Genomic DNA, 20,897 nt, shown 5'->3' on the forward strand with positions numbered 1-20,897 from the left:
ATCCTCAGAATATCTTACACAGTGAGTCTAGTTCTAGTGAGTCCTCTACCAAATGAGATATATGATAGATTAATTTTGATTAAAATAAGAGACTTGGTGCTAGACTATTTTTAGGAAAAGGCAAATTTTAGTTGAAGGACCCCAGGGAATAGGAGCATTGAGTGGAAGCAGGAACACTAAGAAGTGAGGCACCAGTCAGGGTTCTGGCCGGCAACAGATGCTAACAGTCAAAGGGGTGGTAGAACGAGTTAAATGAAGAGAATACATTTACGACAGTGCAGGCAGGGCTAGCAGGAAGCAAAGAGAAAGTGAAGCACTTCTGGGTTAACAATAGAGGGAGCCAATGACCACCCATGGGCTCGAAAATCTTGGAGGAGTATCAGTAACTGGAAACCAGCAAGTAGCCATGGAAGAGCTAGCTAGCTACCTGACAGGGGCTATGGCTTTCAGAAAAACAAAAACAAAAGTGAAACAACAATAACAAAAACCAGCCATTGTCATGTTATAAGCCAGCAAGAAGAGAACTGTGGGGAAAAAAAATCTCAATTTTGCTCTCCTCTGCCTTCCATTCTTCCACCCGTTTCCTCATTGGCCAAACCCAACAGTCAGAGGAAAAGACAGCCCTGATGATGCAGTCCATAGAAGTTGGCCTTGCAAGGCTCAAAGATGGGTAAAGAAGAAGAGAGTGGACCTGGAGTGATAAATATGTAAGTAAGACGTGCAGAGAATGAGCTTAAGTTTAGATAATTACCCTCTATTCTGCCTAACATGGATTTCAAAATGTTATAGGTACACTAATTTTTCAGAGCACAGAAGAGTAAATAAGAGCAACTTATATATTGAACTAGATTCATCAGGGCAATTTTACTGACCTTAAAAGAATACCTGAGATGTCTTAATTAACATTTAGTTTGTTCTGCATAATAGAACAAAACTAAGAATAAAATTTGTCCGTAGATTGTACAAAAATGCTGGTAGGAGAGATATAATAATGGAAACTATATACAAAAATTTCCCAGTGTGTAAGAAAGATAAGAATTTTTAGAGTGAGAAGACTCAGAGACAGAATGAAAAAACAATAAGGTCAATGTTGTAGATGGTTAGTATTTGAGGGATCTAAATTAAAGGTTTATGAGAATATTTTGTACTATTCTTGCAATTGTTTTGAAAACTCTGAATTATGCCAAAATGAAAGTTTGCAAATATATGTAAATTACTTAGAACAGTGTCTGGTACCTGTGAAATGCTCAGTAAGTCCTAGATGCTAATGTTGTCCGTATTACCCTGATAATAAAATCAGATAAAGGCATTACAAGACAAGATAACTACAGATGAATTCTTTCTCATAAACACAGCAAAAATTTGAAACAAAGGTTTAGCAAGTTGAATCTACCAATGCAATGAAAGGATAATATATAGTGACTGAGTGAGGTTTATCCCAGGAATAAAAAGGTGGTCCAATATTAGAAAATCAATCAATGTAAATACCAGATTAACAGACTGAAAAATGAACAAACAAAAAACATGTGAACATCTTAATAGTAGAAAAATGATTTGGCAAAATCCCAGTATGTGTTCCTGACTAAATAAAAATTAAGCTCTGAGAAAACGAGGAATAGAGACTTCCTCAACATAATTCAGAGTATTTACAAAAATCCCTACAACTCACATCATCTTTAATTGTGAAATACCAAATGTTTTCTGCCTAAAATAGGTACAAGGCAAGAATATTCACCCTCACCACTTTAATTCAACATTGTACTGGAAGTTCTAGCCCAAGCAATAAGTAAAGAAATTAAATGCATTTGAATTAGAAATGAGGAAAAACTGACTTACAGATGATTCTAGGGAATCTACAAAAATACCTGCTAGAACTAATTACCAGGTATAGCATAGTGTCAGGATACAAGAATAATATACAAAAATATTGATTTTATTTATAATACTGGCAACAAACAATCAGAAATTGAAATTAAATTAGAACAGAAATGAGATCAGTAGGTTTGGGGTGTAGAGACTGATTACAAAAGATCACAAGGAAACTTTGGGGGAAAATTTTAAAAAGTGAATTTTTACTGTATCTAAAGTATACCTCAATAAATCTCACTTTTAAAACGCTAAGAAAAAAATAATCTATGAGTCCATTTTGATAAACAAACTAACAAATGACTGAATAAATGAAAAGGGAAAATTATTTCTTAGAATAGAATGCCAACTAAAAATTGAAAAAAGAATGATGGAGTTAGAAAATCTACCATTTTACAACTATCAAATTAGTAACTGATTCAGAAAAAGATTTGTCATTAGATGCTAAAGTAATATGTGAATAATTAATGAGCAAGGAGATATTTATCTAGTCTCAAAATGTCTTCCTACAAATTATTTATTAATTTAAAAAATCCATTAACGTCATGGTAGAGAAATCTAACAGATATAACCTTAACTTATATATAACTTATCAAAGTTAGTGTTACCAATAATGGGGCAAACCACAATCATTTATCTCCTGATATAGTGCACTGACAAGTATTTTTCTTCTTCTTTTTTTTTTTTTTTTTTTTTTTGAGACGGAGTCTCGCTCTGTTGCTCGGGTTGGAGTGCAGTGGCCGGATCTCAGCTCACTGCAAGCTCTGCCTCCCGGGTTTACACCATTCTCCTGCCTCAGCCTCCCAAGTAGCTGGGACTACAGGCGCCCGCCACCTTGCCCGGCTAGATTTTTGTATTTTTTTAGTAGAGACGGGGTTTCACCATGTTAGCCAGGATGGTCTCGATCTCCTGACCTCGTGATCCGCCCGTCTCGGCCTCCCAAAGTACTGGGATTACAGGCTTGAGCCACCGTGCCCGGCCTTTTTCTGGTATTCTTGTAAAAATTGCTAAACTTTAACCAATCGTGAAGTATCAGACATGTCCAAACTGAGAGGCATAATACAAAAATAACTGGCCCACATCCCTCAAAAACATCAGGATCAAGAATGACAAAAAATGCTGATTAAATGTTCCAGATTAAAGCAAACTAAGGAGACACAACAAGTGAAGGTAAAGCATAATCTTACATTGGATCCTGGGGTGTGGGGAAAAATAACTAAAGAACATTATTGGGACACTTGCCAAACTTTTAATACAGACAAGTAGATAACAATATTATATCAATGTTAAATTTTCTGATTTTGATAGTAGTATGATGGTTATCAAATAAAAAGTTTTTGATCTTAGGAAATATATACTAAGGATTGAGAGATTAAGGAGTATAATCTCTGAAATTTACAATCAACTTCAAAATACAGGCAAAGAAAGAAGGAGGAAGAGAGAGCAAATGATACATTCACCCCAAAGCAAAGGGGGGAAAATGCTAATGACTCATATATTTGGATAAAGGGTATATGCAACAACTTTGTGCTATCAATTTATGTGCTATGGTTTAGCTACAGTTCAAAAGTAAAGTTACAATGTTAAACTATTAACTTATTTTATTTTTATTTATATTTTTTGAGACAGGATTTCATTATGTTGCCCAGTCTGTTCTCAAATTCCTGTCTTCAAGTGATCATCCTGCCTCAGCCTCCCCAAGTGCAGGTATTACAGGTATGAGTGACCACTTCCAGTCAACTGTTAATAATTAAAAGACAATTAAATCAGTAAATCAAGTACCCAACTCAATACGTTATAGATCTATAAAATAAATCTAAAGAAAATTAATATATTAATTGGTCAAGATAAAAGCAATAATAAATTAGAAAACAATAAAAAATTCCTGCTAATAAGTAGATCTAAAGACCTAATTTTTGAGACCTCAGCATTGAAATAGATAAATTATTGGCTATTCAAGTATAGTTACAATGGAGAAAGTACAGATATGCAATACAAGAAATGAGAATGGGAAAATAATACAAAAAGGAAATTGACAAGATTATAAGTGTACATTGTTTAACTCCAGGCAAATATATTTGAAGACCTAGTTGATAGATAAGATTTCTTAGAAAAATAGAAATAATCAAAACTGACCCCATTAGAAGACATCTAAACAGGAAAATTCTCATGAAATTGAGAAAAATTATATTAAGGATTCACTCATTAAAATGTGACAACTCTTCACTATTGGGAATCTTTTTAGTGTTTCGATACTGAACATAATGCCAATTTGGCTCAAGGCAGAGGTTCAGTATAGATGTATATTTGGATAAGCATTTAATTGTAGAGACAAGTATGTAGAAAAGATCACTATTATCATGTTAAAGAAATAACCTTCACATATTCTGTATTTTTAATCAAAATTATATTACATATATAATTTTATATATAAGTCAAATAGAAGGAAAGTGATCTCCTTCTGGTAATAGTGGCATGAATAGATTATAGAATTTCCCTTTGCAGAAAGCAAGTACAAAACTGGGGGGAAATATCTTAAACAACTGTCTGGAAATTGATCAAAGGCAAACAAGTTGTAAAATGTTTATTCTTGGAATATTGCTGCAGTTTCAGGTCAGAATGCTGTAGTACGTGGCCTTCTAGCCTGGGCTGCTCACATCCTTTCTCCCTTCCTTTGTCCTTTATCCTACATTGGTTGGTAGGGTGGCATCCTTGATTTGGAGTCGGGCAAGAGTAACACGTGAAAACCCATATATTGCTGGCTAAAAGTGGCAGGCTCCATTAGGAACTAATGTTCAAAGACCATAATTTTGCTAGTTCAAAGTTGCAGATCTGGTTTTGGAGAAAGGGCTCACCAGACACAAATTTAATGGTAAGAGATTTAGCAGGCCTAAGGTAAGCTATCCACACATCCCTGTCTATCTGCTAAACTATGCATGTTGTGGAAGAAACCCGAGAAGGCCCATGGAAGAAAGAAAGCCATGGCAGACACGAAAGCTGGCTGCAACTTTGAATGTTTTCCTTCAGTCCACACATAGCTTAGTAAACAATGGATGGGGAAGGCTTGGGGAATTGAGGTGTCTGCTGAAATCACTGGCTGACCACTAAACTATACAGACACAGGGGTTGCTGCAAGGAAACAAGACTAAGAAATAAGTTTAAAAATTCTCAGCGGGGCCGGGCGCGGTGGCTCAAGCCTGTAATCCCAGCACTTTGGGAGGCCGAGACGGGCGGATCACGAGGTCAGGAGATCGAGACCATCCTGGCTAACATGGTGAAACCCCGTCTCTACTAAAAAAAAAAAAATACAAAAAACTAGCCGGGCGAGGTGGCGGGCGCCTGTAGTCCCAGCTACTCCGGAAGCTGAGGCAGGAGAATGGCGTAAACCCGGGAGGCGGAGCTTGCAGTGAGCTGAGATCCGGCCACTGCACTCCAGCCCGGGCTAGAGCGAGACTCCGTCTCAAAAAAAAAAAAAAAAAATTCTCAGCGGAAGCATTGTTGGCCTCACTTTGTGGGGAAAAGAAATTATGTAGTTTTAAGTTGAAGCAAGTTACTAAAACAAACACACACATATGCACAAACACACACACACAAACCAGTGCACCTTTGAAAAATAAAATTGCAGAAGTGCAACAATCTATTATTTAAAATATTTATTTTCACATATACATTACAAGATATGCAAAGAAATAGAAGAGTATGACCCATACTCAGGAAAAAAAAAAAAAAAAGGAAAAAAACAGACCATAGAAAACGACTCTGAGGAACAGAGATGTTGAATTTAGCAGGCAACGTCTTCAAAGCAAATTTACAAATTTATTGAAAGAATTTAAAAAAATATGTTCAAGGAATTGAAAGGAAATAACCAATCAATGAGTTAATTAATGGAAAATTCAGCATAAAAATATAAACTACACAAAAGCACCAAACTGAAATTTTAGAATTGAAAAGTATAATAATCAAAATTTTAAAAATTCACTAGGTGAACTCAACAGCTGAGTTCAGATCACAGAAGACTCAGTAATTTAGAAGATAAATAGAAACTGTGCAATCCAAAGCTCTAGGAAAAAAAGGGTTGAACAAAAGGAAGAGTCGCAGAGATCTACCAGACAGTTTCAAGAATTCCAGCACATGTTTATTGGGGATTATAAAAGGAGGGAATAGAAAGGGACGGAAAATCACTGGAAAATATAATGGCTGAAAACTGCATTTTGATGAAAAACATCTACTTTCAGACCCAAGGAACTCAATGAACACCAACAAATACACTCATAAAGGGAAACATACCTAGACACAACAAAAATCGAGAGAATTCACTGCTAACTGACCTTACCTACAGGGAAAAACAAGGGAAGTTCTTTGGGCTGATGGAAAGGACACAGACAGTAACTCAGATCCATAGGAAGAAATGTAAATCACAAGAATTATCTGAGTAAATGAAAAGATTTTATGTGTGTACATATACCTTTTCTTAACCTTTCTTAATTTCTTTAAAATCAGAACATTGTTTAAAGTAATAATTATAACACATTATTGTTCCGTTTATTTGTGATGATTTTATGTGTATGACATTAATGACACAAAGGGATGGGGAAAGATAAAATGGAGCTTCACTGGTGCACATTTGCTGTATTTTACCTTAGTTAAGTCAGTACTAATTTTAAATGAATTGTGAAAGTTAAAGATAAATACTACAATCTCTAGAGCAACTAATTTTTAAAAATCATAAAAAAAAAAAAAAGACAGTCAAGTCAGGCATGGCAGCACATGCCTGCAGTCCCAGCTACTCCAGAGGCTGAGCCGGGAGGATCCCTTGAATCCATGAGCTCAAGGCTACAGCCAGCTGGGAACACACCACTGCACTCAAGGCTGGGTGACAGAATGAGATCCTGCCTCAAAAAAATACAGCCAAAATATCAACAGAGGAGTTAAAAATGATATTCAAAAATACCAAAGAAGATAGTAATGAAAGAATAGAGGAACAAAAAAGACATTAGATATATAGAAAACAAATAGCATAAGGGCAGATAATTTTAACTACAGTCATATGTCACTTAATGACAGGGATACATCTGAGAAATGCATTAGGCGATTTTACTGTGCAAATATTGTAGAGTGTACTTACACAAACCTAGATGGTATAGCCTACTACACACCGAGGCTATGTTGTGTATAGCCTACTGCTCCTAGGCTACAAACCTATATAGCATGTCACTGTACTGAATACCGTAGGCAAATGTAACACTATGGTATTTTGTGTATCTAAACATATCTAAACCCAGTAGAGTTACATTAAAAACATGGTATTATTATCTTATAGGACTACTGTCACATATGCAGTCCATCCTTGACCAGAATGTCATTATATGAAAAATGACTGTATACTAATGATATAGTTTGGCTCTGTGTCCCTACCTAAATCTCATCTCAGATTGTAATCCCAACATGTGGAGGGAAGGACCTGGTGGGAGATTATTGGATTATGGAGGTGGTTTCCCCTATTCTATTCTCATGATGATGAGGGAGTTCTCATGAGATCTGATGATTTAAAAGTGTACACTTCCTCTTCACTTGCTCTCTTGCTGCCTTGTGAAGAACGTACCTGCTTCTCCTTTGCCTTCCACTATGATTGTAAGTTTCCTGAGCCCTCTCCAGTCATGCCAAACTGAGTCAATTAAACCTCTTTTGTTTACAAATTACTCTGTCTCAGGTCATATCTTCATAGCAGTGTGATAATGGACTAATACAATTAATGACACATTAAATGTGAATAGTCTGGACACCCAATCAAAAGGCACAGATAGAATGGATTAAAAAACAAGATCTTCCTATTTGTCTGTAAAAGATGTGCTTTAAATTCAAAGGAATAAATCAGGAAGGGTAAAAAAATGAAAAAAGAGATGCATGCATACCATAATGATAACAGAGTTGAAATGGTTATATTAATATGAGATAAAATAGACTTCAAGATGAAGAATTTTACTAGACATGATCTTGTTAATAACATTTTCTAATGATAAAAGGATCAATACATCAGAAATATATAACAATTATAAATATATAGGCTCATAACAACAGCACCCCCAAAACAAATAAAGCAAAATGTGACAGAATTTAAAAAGAAATAGAAAGTATAGTTGGAGATTTAGCTATTCCTGCCACATTAACTGATGATAAAACTAGAGTGAAAACCAGTAAGGATATAGAAGACTTGAACAACACTGCTAACTTATAAGACCTAACTGACATTTAAAGAGATTCCGGCCAGGTGCAATGGCTCACACCTGTAATCCCAGCACTTTGGGAGGTTGAGGTGGATAGATCATGAGGGCAGGAGTTTGAGACCATCCTGGCCAATGTGGTGACACCCCGCCTCTACTAAAAATACAAAAATTAGCAGGGCTTGGTGGCGTATGCCTGTAGTCCCAACTACTCAGGAGGCTGAGGCAGGGGAATCGCTTGAACCCGGGAGGCGGAGGTTGCAGTGAGCCAAGATTGCACCACTGCACTCTAGCCTGCAGCCTGGTGACAGAGTGAGACTCTATCTCAAAACAAAATAAAACAACAACAACAACAAAAAAAAACAGTATTGTACACAGGAACAGCAAAATACAAATTATTTTCAAGCACACATGAAAGAATCTTCAGCATAGACTGTATGACAATCCACAAAGCAAGTCTCAAAAAATTAAAAGCATTGAAATAAGTATTTTTTATAATAATAGAATTAAATTAGAAATCCACAATAGAAAGATAATTGGAAAATCTCCAAATATTTTGCAATTAAATGACAGACGTCTAAATAACAGATTAGTCAAAGAAGATATCAAAAGAGAACTTGTAAAACACTTTAAAAGAAAATAAAAACACAGCATATCAAAATTTATGCAGCTAAGCAATGTTTAGAGGCAAATTCATAGCATGAAATGCTTATATAATAAAGGAAGAAAAGTCTCCATCATATCTTTTACCTTGATAAGTAAGAAGGAAAAAGTAGACAGAAGAAAATTCAATAAAGATCAAAGCAAAAATCAATGAAATAGGAGTAGAAACACAATAGAAAAAAATGGATGGAACCCAAAGCTGTTTTTTTGTAAAGATCCACAACATTAATAAACATTAAGTACAAACCATATAAGAATTAAAAGAATTATAAGGAAATATTATGAACAATTTTCTTCCTACACACTTAACACTTAAATGAAATAGATAAATTCTTAGAAAAACACGAATTAGAAAAACGGATTCAGAAGTAATAGAAAAATGGAATAGATCTGTCAAAATAAGTAATTTATAATTAAAAACAAGGGAAGAAAGATTTCTGTGAAAAATATTTTACTTTGTAAAATTCTATGTTATTTGAATCTTTTATTGAATACAATCGGTATGTAGTCCTGAATGATTTATGTGGTAACCAAAATGCCTATCTCTGCTATCTATAGTTGTTAGGGGTTCAGTTTAATAAACTCATAGAACACCCAGTATGAAGTTTCTTTAGATTTAAGAAAGTGTGTAGGAAATAACCCAGCATGCACAACAGCAGCATAGGTGTGGTCTTATATCTCCCAGGACCAGCTTGCAATATTCCTGCCACGCTGCTTATAGAACATGCATGGCCATGAGAAATGAAGCGGAAAATGTGCAGACTGTCTCAACTCAGGGAAGCATCAGCTCTGGGTTTTCTCAAACTTTTGTATCCAATCAGTTACATGGCCTTCTCAGGTGAATGTGACCAGCCCTAATTCTCTGGGGCAGCTACATCTCACAAATTGCAGTTATTCATTGCTAAGTCTTAACAACGGGGTATGGTGGTTGTTCCTGTACACACACCTTGATTAGATTAGATTTGAATATGGATCTACTCTAGTTAAATTCCTAAGCTTTCTTACATTAATATTTCAAGTAGGATTAAATATGGGGGGAAAATCCTCAGGCTCTTCAGAAACCAAAGGAAAGACCAAAAACAACAACAACAACAAAAAACAGTTTTTAGCTCCTCTTAAAAGTCTGAACAGACATTGCTCAAGGGTTAATAATAGATATATGTCAAGATTATTGATGATCTTTTTCTTATGTAAACTTTTACTTGTTTTGTAATTTCACAATGAGTAGTAATTTTGTGTTCAGAAAAATAAAGCTGTTTCCAAAAAAATTATAAACAAAATCAAACGTTTGCTCAGTTGGAGAAATGAACTACTGATGCAGATGGCAAACATGCATCACACTTGCCAATGTTGAAATGACAAAGAATTTTATTGACGTCACATTCTTTAAAAATTACATTTTACCTTTAGTAACTAATTTTTAAAACATTATTTTAAAATTGCAAACACACTTTAACTAAAATAAAGAAAGAAACATATTTTGAGGACATTGAATCTCCTGTTCTAGTTTTGTAGCCTGTTGGGTTGTCCAGGAAGGAGACTCTGAGATGGGCAGTAGCACGCAGCAGTTTGGTAAGGAGTGCTGTTGAGATGAACGCTTGTGGAAGGAAGAGAAGAAAGCAGACTGAGCAGAGGGAGAAGTCAAGCTGCAATGTAGTCTCAGCAGAAGCTTCAGGAGACCCCCTAGCTCTGAAGACAGAATGACCCATCACAGCTGTTCTTACGTTTCAAGTAGCAGTGAGGAGGAAGAGGAGAGGGAAGAAAAGCTGGGAAAGTGAATGAAGGACCCTTGTTGATGCAAGCAGCCCTGGGATGAGGGCATGTCCTTGGTAAGGTGATTCTCTTCAGCTGAGGCAATACCTGAAGGGAGCTGATAGTTTGAGGCTAGTCTTCAAGAAACCCTCCCAGTAACTGGGTAATCAGCCCTTTATTCCTGAAGGGGGATTTGGGTGGTACATTACAGTGTTCATTACAATTTGAAAATAACAAATGAGGTACACTAAATTTGTCTTACAACACAGCCTTTATAGCAGATGCCATTAGTTGCCTAATTAAAATTCAACTTCTCCCTGTGGTCTCATTTGTTTGAAACAATGAATGTGCGCAGCCCACATGGGGGAACATGAGCACCTAAACCAATTATGAGAAGCCTATTCACTGACTTTCTTTTTTTTTCTTCTTCTTCTTCTTTTTTTTTTTTTTGTGATGGAGTCTTACTCTGTTGCCAGGCTGAAGTGCAGTGGCATGTGGGCTCACTGCGACCTCTGACTCCCTGATTCAAGTGATTCTCCTGCCTCAGCCTCGCAAGTAGCTGGGATTACAGGCGTGCGCCACCACGCCCAGCTAATTTTTGTATTTTTAGTAGGGAAGGGGTTTCACCATGTTGGCCAGGATGGTCTCGATCTCCTGACCTCATGATCTGCCCACCTTGGCTTCCCAAAGTGCTGGGATTACAGGCATGAGCCACTGCGCCCGGCCTATTCATTGATTTTTCTAGAGCCTCCCGCTGCTCTCCCATCCTTCGCAGTAGTTAGATGTAGTAGACCATGTAGCCTGATTCTAGATAATAAGACCCAAGGAAGTGTTTGCTATAGGGATTATGAAAAATATTTTGTTTTATTTATTGTTTAAAATTTACTTATTAATTTTTTTGAGACGGACTGTCTCTGTCGCCCAGGCTGGAATGCAGTGGTGCGATTTCAGCTCACTGCAACCTCCCCCTCCCGGGTTAAAGCAATTCTCCTGCCTCAGCCTCCCGTGTAGTTGGGACTACAAGTGACCGCCATGATGCCCGGCTAGTTTTTTTGTATTTTTTTAGTAGAGACAGGGTTTTACCGTGTTAGCCAGAATGGTCTTGATCTCCTGACCTCGTGATCCGCCCGCCTCAGCCTCCCAAAGTGCTGGGATTACAGGAGTGAGCCACCGCGCCCAGCCTTGTTTTATTGTTAAAAGGTACAGGTACCGATAAAGCTGACATCCCTTGACCTCTCGTAATACACCTTCCTCTTTCTTGAACACAGCTACAATGCTTGTAGCTGCAGCAGCCATCTTGTAACCAAGAGGAGGAGGTCAGGAAAACTTCCCAGTGTGTTCTGAAGTTGCTGAGCTGCTGAAAAGCCATAAATCTATCTCTGGGTTTCTTGCTTTTTAAAGAAAAATAATCTATAATTGTTTAAGTAGCTAAAATGGATTATTCTGTTACTTGCAGCAAAGCATAATCCAAAGAGATCCTAGAGTTATAAAATGGGTTGATAACTCTATTGAGGATTTTGTTAAAATATATAGTTAATATGTGTGATGTGTGCTTGTGTTTACCAAATTGTGGTGTATTTTTAATAAATTTGAAAACACCAAATACTATACCCTCCTTCTGGGGTTTCATATTGCACATTAGCCTTCATGGTGTTAAAGATTAGCATTTAGATGTTCTGTCGTAAACATGGCGTATTTCAAGTTTATGCTTTAGAAAAATGTGCTTCTTGGCCGGGCGCGGTGGCTCAAGTCTGTAATCCCAGCACTTTGGGAGGCCGAGACGGGCGGATCACGAGGTCAGGAGATCGAGACCATCCTGGCGAACACGGTGAAACCCCGTCTCTACCAAAAAATACAAAAATCTAGCCGGGCGAGGTGGCGGGCGCCTGTAGTCCCAGCTACCCGGGAGGCTGAGGCAGGAGAATGGCAGGAACCCGGGAGGCGGAGCTTGCAGTGAGCTGAGATCCGGCCACTGCACTCCAGCCTGAGCGAGACTCCGTCTCAAAAAAAAAAAAAAAGAAAGAAAGAAAGAAAAATGTGCTTCTTAAATTTCTTAAATATATTTGACCAAAAATCACCTATTAAAACTACCTACTAATACAGAATAGATTGGGATACATTATTTCACTTGTGTCCTAACTCACAGTCCACTAACTCATTCCCTATTTCTTTGATTGCTTTCTGCGGTAGTGTTGCTAGGAGCATCCGGTTTAAGTTGAATTAAGTCAAAACAGTAAAATATAGTTACATTTTTTTCTTATGCCTATGATTAGATTACTCCACCAAGCAAACTAGCTCTGATATATTGACATGTTGAGCTGTGTTTTAGGATGTGGTCAAAGCCCGACAGAGAAATATGCGTAGCAGCACATTTGCAGCATCATTTGCTGGTCACAACTAACATCCTGTGTCTTTCTACACCAGTTATTTTTATCTGCCTGCAATCAGTCCCCTTTCACTGCTCTACCATTTTGCTTACTGACAGTGCAGAAACAGAGATATAAGGTGGAAGTATGCAGCTTCCTATGCGGAAGGAGGTCTTCTATTTTGACAAAGGAAGTGATAGTTGTGGCCACCTTAAAAAAAATCCTGAGTTGCATTTGATTATGTAGCTTCACAGCCTGGTATCGCTATAAATTATATCATGATCTGCTGCGAGGGGCTTAGGTACACTCCCTCCCAGCCATTCTTGTGTGAATGACTGGATACGAGGCTTGCTTTGCTCTTTCACCTGCTTCTTTAAAAGTGCTTTATTTTTATTTGTAGTGATTCATTCAGGCATTCTGAAGAGTGATACAGAATGTCTTATAGATCTTAATTTAATTAAGAAATTAAAATTCGCTGAAACCTAATTTTTTTTCTTCCTCTATCTTCCACATCTTGATAATAGCACTATCATAACCCAGAAATCTAGTTCCAGCCAGAAATCTGGAACTCATTCTTGCTACCTTGGCATACTCTCTCTGTTGCCCAGGCTGGAATGCAGTGGTGTAATCTTGGCTCACTGCAACCTCTGCCTCCCGGGTTCAAATGATTCTCGTGCCTCAGCCTCCCCAGTAGCTGGAATTACAGGTGCCCATCACCAAGTCCAGTTAATTTTTGTATTAGTAGAGATGAGGTTTCACCCTGTTGTCCAGGCTGGTCTTGAACTCCTGACCTCAAGTGATCCTCCCGCCTTGGCCTCCCAAAGTGCTAGGATTACAGGTGTGAGCCAACGTGCCTGGCCACAAGACCTGGTAATTCATTCACACCATTCCTCTACTTTCTTCTCCAGGCCGAGCATTATCATCTCTAGCCTCCCTACCTCTTTCAACACTTATGAGTTTTATGACCCCTTCCCCACATAGCCTCCAGAATAATATTTTTAAAACTATTTTAGATCAAGTCACTCCCTTAATTAATGGTCATTTTCAATGGCTTTACATTGCACTGAGATTAAAATTTCAACTCCTTCCCATCCCCTAAGACCCTGCAGAGTCTGGACCTTGCCCTGTTTTCCAATTTCGATATTTAACACTTTCTCTTCGGCTCTTTACTCTAGAGCAGCCCGTGGGCCAAATCCACCCTATCATCTGTTTTGTAGATGAAATTTTATTGGAACATACCCACGTGCCTTCCTTTATGTATCATCTATGCCTGTTTTTATGCTACAATAACAGAGTTGAATAGTTGCAACAGAGAACATATTGTCTGCAAAGCCTAAAATATTACCATCAAGCCCTTTAGAAAAAGTTTGCCAGCCCCTCCTTTAGAGCCTCACTGGCCTCCTTTTCTCTCCTTAATCAAGATAAACTCTTTATTACCTATGGTCTTTGCACTTGCCCAAGCCTCTGCTTGGGGAGGGTTCTGTTCTTTATAAATCTTCTTCCATCTTTTCCTCAATGACTCAGCTCAAATTCAGCTCAAGTATACAGAAAAATTTCCCTTTAGAACTCAAATAAAATAGAGCAATTTTTTCCCCAGGTATACACCGCTCCATTATATCCCATTGTTTCCTGTATAGCACACATTAAAATAGGAATATCTTGCTTAAGTTTTTGTTTGTTGTCTACCTTGCCTGCATAAGACTCTATGTAAGCTCCAGGAAGCCAGGCCCCTGTCTATCTTCTTCAGCACTCCTTCCCCAGTACTTGGAAAGTGGCTGTACATAGTAAGTACTTATCAAATATTTGTTGATTTAATGTAGTAACAATTGTAACCCACTTTCCTGAATGGCATTCAATCATTTAGCTTCATCTCCAGTATAAACTTCCATAGGAAATATAATGCTCTTTCTTCAAAATAACCTAGAATGCATGAGAGGATAACAATACTCTATTATCGCAGCTCCTAGAGGTAGTCAAGTTGCTAGTTGTATTCATTCATGCGTGCATTTATTCATTCAACAAATATTTTTTGACCGCCAACTCTGGAGAGTATGGAGCAAGACATGATTTACAAGAACTATCCCTTTGGTAGAAGTGTGACTAGCATCTTAATATGACTAAGATTTCTTTTTTCCAATTCTTAATTAATGCATAATAATTGTATGTATTTATGGAGTACATGTAGTATTTTGATACAGGCATACAATGTGTAATGATTGAATCAGGGTAATTAGGATATCCATCACCTCAAATATTTATTATTTCTTTGTGTTGTGAATGTGCCAAATCTTCTAGTTATTTTGGAATATACATTATTGTTATAGGCATCCTACTGTGCTATTGAACACTAAAATTTATTCCTTCCGACTGTATTTCTGTACCTATTAACCAACCTCTCTTCATCTCCCACTTTTCCCTACCTGTCCCCATCTCCGGTAATGCCATTCTACTCTCCACCTCTATAAAATCAACTTTTTTAGCTTCTACATATGAGTTAGAACATGTAATGTATATCTTACTGTGCCTGGCATATTTCACTTAACATAATGACTTCCAGTTCCATCCATGTTGCTATAAGTGACAGGACTTCATTCTTTTTTATGGCTGAGTAATATTCCATTGTGTACGTATATCACATTTTCTGTATCCATTCATCTGCTGATAGACACTTAGGTTGATTTCATATCTTGGCTACTGTGAATAGTGCTGCAATAAACATACAAGTGCAGATATCTCTTCAGTATACTAATTTCCTTTCTTTTGCATATATACCCAGTAGTGAGACTGATGGATCATACGGCAGTTCCATTTTTAGTGTTTTGAGAATCTTCCATACTGTTTTCTATACTAACTTACATTCCCAACAGTATACTAGCATTCCACTTTCTCCACATTCTCACCAGAATCTGTTCTATTTTTGTCTTTTTGAGAATAGCTATTCTAAATGGAATGAGATGATATTTCATTATGATTTTGATTTGCATTTCCCTTATGATTAGTGATGTTGTTCATTTTTTAATATATCTATTGGCTATTTGTATGTCTTCTTTTGAGAAATGTCTATTCAGATCTTTGCCCATTTTTAATCGAATGGTTTTGCTATTTGTTTGAGTTCCTTATATACTCTGTTATTAATCCCTTGTCAAATGGATAGTTTACAAATATTTCTCTCATTTCTGTTTACTCTGTTGATTTTCGTTGTTATACAGAAGCTTTTTAGCTTGATGTTATCCCATTTGTCTATTTTTGCTTTGGTTGTCTGTGCTTTTGAGGTCTTAGCCAAAAAATCTTTGCCCAAATCAATGTCCTGAAGAATTTCCCCAATGTTTTATTTTAGAAACAGTATGGATTCAGATCTTACATTTAAGTCTTTAATCCATTTTGAGTTGATTTTTGTGTGTGGTGAGAGACAGCAGTTCAATTTCATTCCTCTGCATATGAATATCCAGTTTGCCAGTGCAATTATTGACGGAACTGTCCTTTCCCCAATGTATGTTCTTGGTGCCTTTGTCAAAAATGATATGGCTATAAATGTGTGGATTTATTTCAAGTTTCTATATTCTGTTCCATTAGTCTGTCTGTTTTTATGCCAGTACCATGCTAATATACTATAGCTTTGTAGTACATTTCGAAGTTAGGTAGTGTGATTCCTCCAGCTTTGTTCTTTTTGCTCAGAATTGCCTTGGGTATTCTGGGTCTTTTGTGGTTTCATATAAATTTTAGAATTTTTTTTTCTATTTCTGTGAAGAATGTTATTGGCATTTTGATACGGATTGTATCAATCCATAGATTGCTTTGGTAGTATGGACATTTTAACAATGGTAAGTCTTCCAATCCATGAACATGGAATATTTTCCATTTTTTGTGTCCTCTTCAATTTCTTTGGAGTTTTATCGTTTTTATTGTAGAGAGCCTTCACTCCTTTAGTTAAAATTACTCCTAAATGTTCTATATTTTTTGTAGCTATTGTAAATGGAATTGCTTTATTGATTTTTTTTCAGACTGTTCACTGTTGGTGTATAGAAATGCTACTCATTTTTATATATTGATTTTGTATCCTGAAACTTTACTAAATTGACCAATTCTAACTCTTTAAGAGTCTTTAGCATTTTCTAAATATAAGATCATGGCATCTGTAAATAAAAATAGTGTTTCTTCCTTTCCAATATGGGTGCCCTTTCTTTCTCTTATGTGATTGCTCTGACTAGGACTTTTAATATTAGGTTGAATCAAAGTGGTAAAAGTGGGCATCCTTGTCTTGTTCCAGATCTTAGAGGAAAGCCTTTCAATTTTTTCGCATTCAGCACAATATTAGCTGTGTGTTCGACATATCTGGCCTTTATATTTTGAGCTCTGTTCCTTCTCTACCAGTTGGTTAAGGGTTTTTATCATAAAGGGATGTTAAATTGTATTAAATGCTTTTTTAGCATCTATTGAAATGATCATATGTTTTTTGTTCTTGCTTCTGTTAATGTGATGTATCATATTTGTATGTTGAACCATCCTTGCATCCCTGGCATGAATCCCATTTGATCATGGTGAAGATCTTTTTAATATGTTGTTCAATTCAGTTTGCCAGTATTTGGTTGAGAATTCTTGCATCTATGTTTGTCAGGGATATTGGCTTGTAGTTTTCTCTTTTTGTGTGTCTTTGTCTGGTCTTGGTATCAGGATAATGCTTGCCTCATAGAATAAATTTGAAAGTAATCCCTCTCTTCAGTTTTTGGAATATTTTGAGTGGAATTGGTATTACTTATTTTTAAGTGTTTGGTAGAATTTAACACTGAAGCTGTCAATGTCTGGGCTTTTCTTTGATGGAAGACTTTTCAGTGCTGTTTCAATCATGTTACTTGTTATTGGTCTGATATGTTTTGAATCTGTGTCCCCTCCCAAAATTCATGTTAAATTGTAATCTCTAATATTGGAGGTAGGACTTGGTAGGGGGTGATTGGATCTTGGAGGCGGTTTCTCATGAATGACTTAGCACCATCCAGCATCTTGGTTATGTCCGTTCACCTCAGCACTTGTGGGCCTAGGGAAATTCTCTGTGAATAGTGTTATGTTGGCTGGGGAAGAGAGTGACAGTCTGAAACGACCGTTTCTCTTACCAGTCACAATGTCCTTTGATTCTGTGGGCCCGAGGGGTTCTTCCACTTCTCTCCCGAGTTCTGGTGTACTCAGGGTAATATTGTTGTCTTTGAAGTTTCTAGGTAAATTTTTATGGGGAGAGTGATGCCAGGGGATCTTTTATTCTGCCATCTTGCTGACATCACTCTGACTAAGAGATTTCAAAAGATAACAGGACTTCATTCTGAGATTTTCCTCAGCCTACTACCTGCTTATCCAAAACCACTACCTCAAGGACTAAGCAAGAATGTTGTTATTAACCCCTGGACTAAAACAGTCAACACTGGTCTTACAAGGCCCAGTGGAAACTGCCCTGTATAACAGCTAAGCATGTTTAGATAGATTTGACCGAAGTATTCTACAAGGGGGGATAAAGTAGCTGGTGCGTTTTCTTGTGATTGTGACTCTGGTCAGCTATGCAAGGAGGAGCAGTGTGGGACAGAAGATGTTTTGGAGCTTGGTGATGTTGGCCTTGGATATAGCTCTGCAGTGGAAGGCTTTAGACAACACAATCACGGGTATTTTGTGGAGTTAGGCAACATGTCATCTGAGAGCTAAGGGGAGGGTTTAATAAAATAGTGAAGACATAGCAAAGACATGATTTTGTGTTAGTTGTTTTCTGTTGCTATAAAGGAATACCTGAGGCTGGGTAATTTATAAAGAAAATAGGTTTATTTTGGCTCATGGTTCTGCAGGCTGTATAGGAAGAAAGAATAGCACTGGCATCTGCTCTGCATGAGGGCCCCAGGAAGCTTCCAATCACAGCAAAAGGTGGAGGGAGAGCAGGCATCTCATGGCGAGAAAGGGAGCAAGAGAGAGGGGAGGAGGTGCCAGTCTCTTTTGAACAACCAGCCCTCACAGTAACTCATTGCTATGGGGAGGGCGCCAAGCCATTCATAAGTTATCTGCCTTTTTGACCCAAACACCTCCCACCAGACCCCACCTCCAACAGTGGGGATTAGATTTCAACATGAAATTTGGAGGGACTAACATTCAAATTATATCAATTTTCTTGTCTCTGGGTCGGGGGGGCGGGGAATCTCCCTCTGTAGCCCAGGCTGAAGTACACGCCCTCGGCTCACTGCAATCTCTGCCTCCCACGTTCAAGCGATTCTCCTGCCTCAGCCTCTGGAGTAGCTGGACTATAGGTGTGTGCCACTATGACCAGCTAATTTTTGTATTTTTAGTAGAGACAGAGTTTCGCCGTGATGGCCAGGCTGGTCTCGAACTCCTGACCTCAGGTGATCCATCCACCTCAGCCTCCCAAAGTGCTGGGATTACAGGTGTAAGCCACCGTGTCTGGCATCAATTTTCTTATTTTGCATGTAAGACAATTTTTCACTCACTAAAAACCATTTAATCAATTCTCTTAAATCTGGGGCCATAGCTTGCAGGGTCTTAGCTATTTCTCTTTGTAGCACTCAAACTGCCCAGTTCAGATGATTTCACATGGTATTGTCTTAAATATTTGTTGAACTGAATAGCATGTACAACCTGAGAGAAGGTATTTTCCTGATGATTTTATCTACAGTGAATGCAACAAAAGTGTTTGTATGATTTTACTAATCAGGTGTTCCATGCTGCTAAACACACAGCAGGCTAATAGAATCAGTTTCTGAAACTTTTTATTCACTGTATATATATATATATAGATCAATTTAGAATGATAGTGCTTAGAGATGGTCCTAAATGCTGTTGGTGTTACAAGATAAAGCTGCTTTATAATTGCCTTCTTATTTGGAAATGGCAAATCATAAGTTTCTGGATATTCTGCAAGCTGCAATCTCATTAACCTGCCCTTGAAGTGACACTACAAGCTGAAAAATGGATTTCCTGGGGGGAACCACCACTCTAGTTCTAACCTTTTTTCTCCTACCACTGTGTCTTAACTGGCATTATTTCCAAGGAAGCCCTGCAGAGTTAGCACATTTTTAAGCATTTATATTTCTAGGAAAGAAAAGGAGAAAAAGGAACATATAAGTGTTATGTATACAGTTGGTATTTATGTAGTTCTTGTTGAAGTATTTTGCATACATTAATTCCAATGCTTTCAATTTAAATCTGTTTTCCCTATGGAGAGAATTAATTTTTTAAGAGGACCTTTTGCCTGTTTTCATTTTCATACTTCAGTGTCTTTCTTGCTAAATTAACCTAATAAGTATTTATACATATTGCTCCTATTTGCCATTGTCCCTCTTCTATCAGTGAAGACTCCGTATTAGAAACATTGAAACAAATTGTTAGCAATCAATGATTATACAAAAAGCTCAGTATTGGTCTGTTGTTAATAAAAGCAAAACTGGGTGGAAGATTTCACAGCATTGGGATATCATTTTGCCCAGTAATCCAGGTTCTCATTTGATGCCAAAAAGCTATCACGATAAGATATTGAATACATTCCAGGCAAAAGAAAAGACTAATAAATCACTTTGAGAATTATGGCTAAGGATAAATATTGGAATTTCACAGCTCTTTCAGGAACTGCCATGTATTTGAACATTGAATTAGTTAGCGTCCAAAAGAAAAATGTGAAACTAGTTTAGCCAGGTAAGAAAATGCAGATTTTTTTTTTTTTAATTTTAACAAAATAGTTCTATTAGCTTAGTTGACACTGAGCTATCATGTACTGAGCTATCATGTATTGTATCACTTATAAGGGAGAAATCAACAGTTTCTCCCTTATAAGTGAAATACACAGATTCACAGTAAACCCCACAAGGCAAAGATTCAACTTATTTACTGACTCAATTAGGATCATAAATATCTGGATTTGTGAGAAAGTATAAGTGTCATAGAAATTGTATTTAGAAGCCTTTAAACTGTATTATGTAAGCTTCTTACAGCAGATGAGATGACTTCTTTTCTTCTTTTTCTTTTTTGTCCTTTTTTTTTTTTTTTTTTT

This window comes from Trachypithecus francoisi, unplaced genomic scaffold (assembly GCF_009764315.1).
Source record: "Trachypithecus francoisi isolate TF-2019V2 unplaced genomic scaffold, Tfra_2.0 Lachesis_group0, whole genome shotgun sequence".
Taxonomy (NCBI): Eukaryota; Metazoa; Chordata; class Mammalia; order Primates; family Cercopithecidae; genus Trachypithecus; species Trachypithecus francoisi.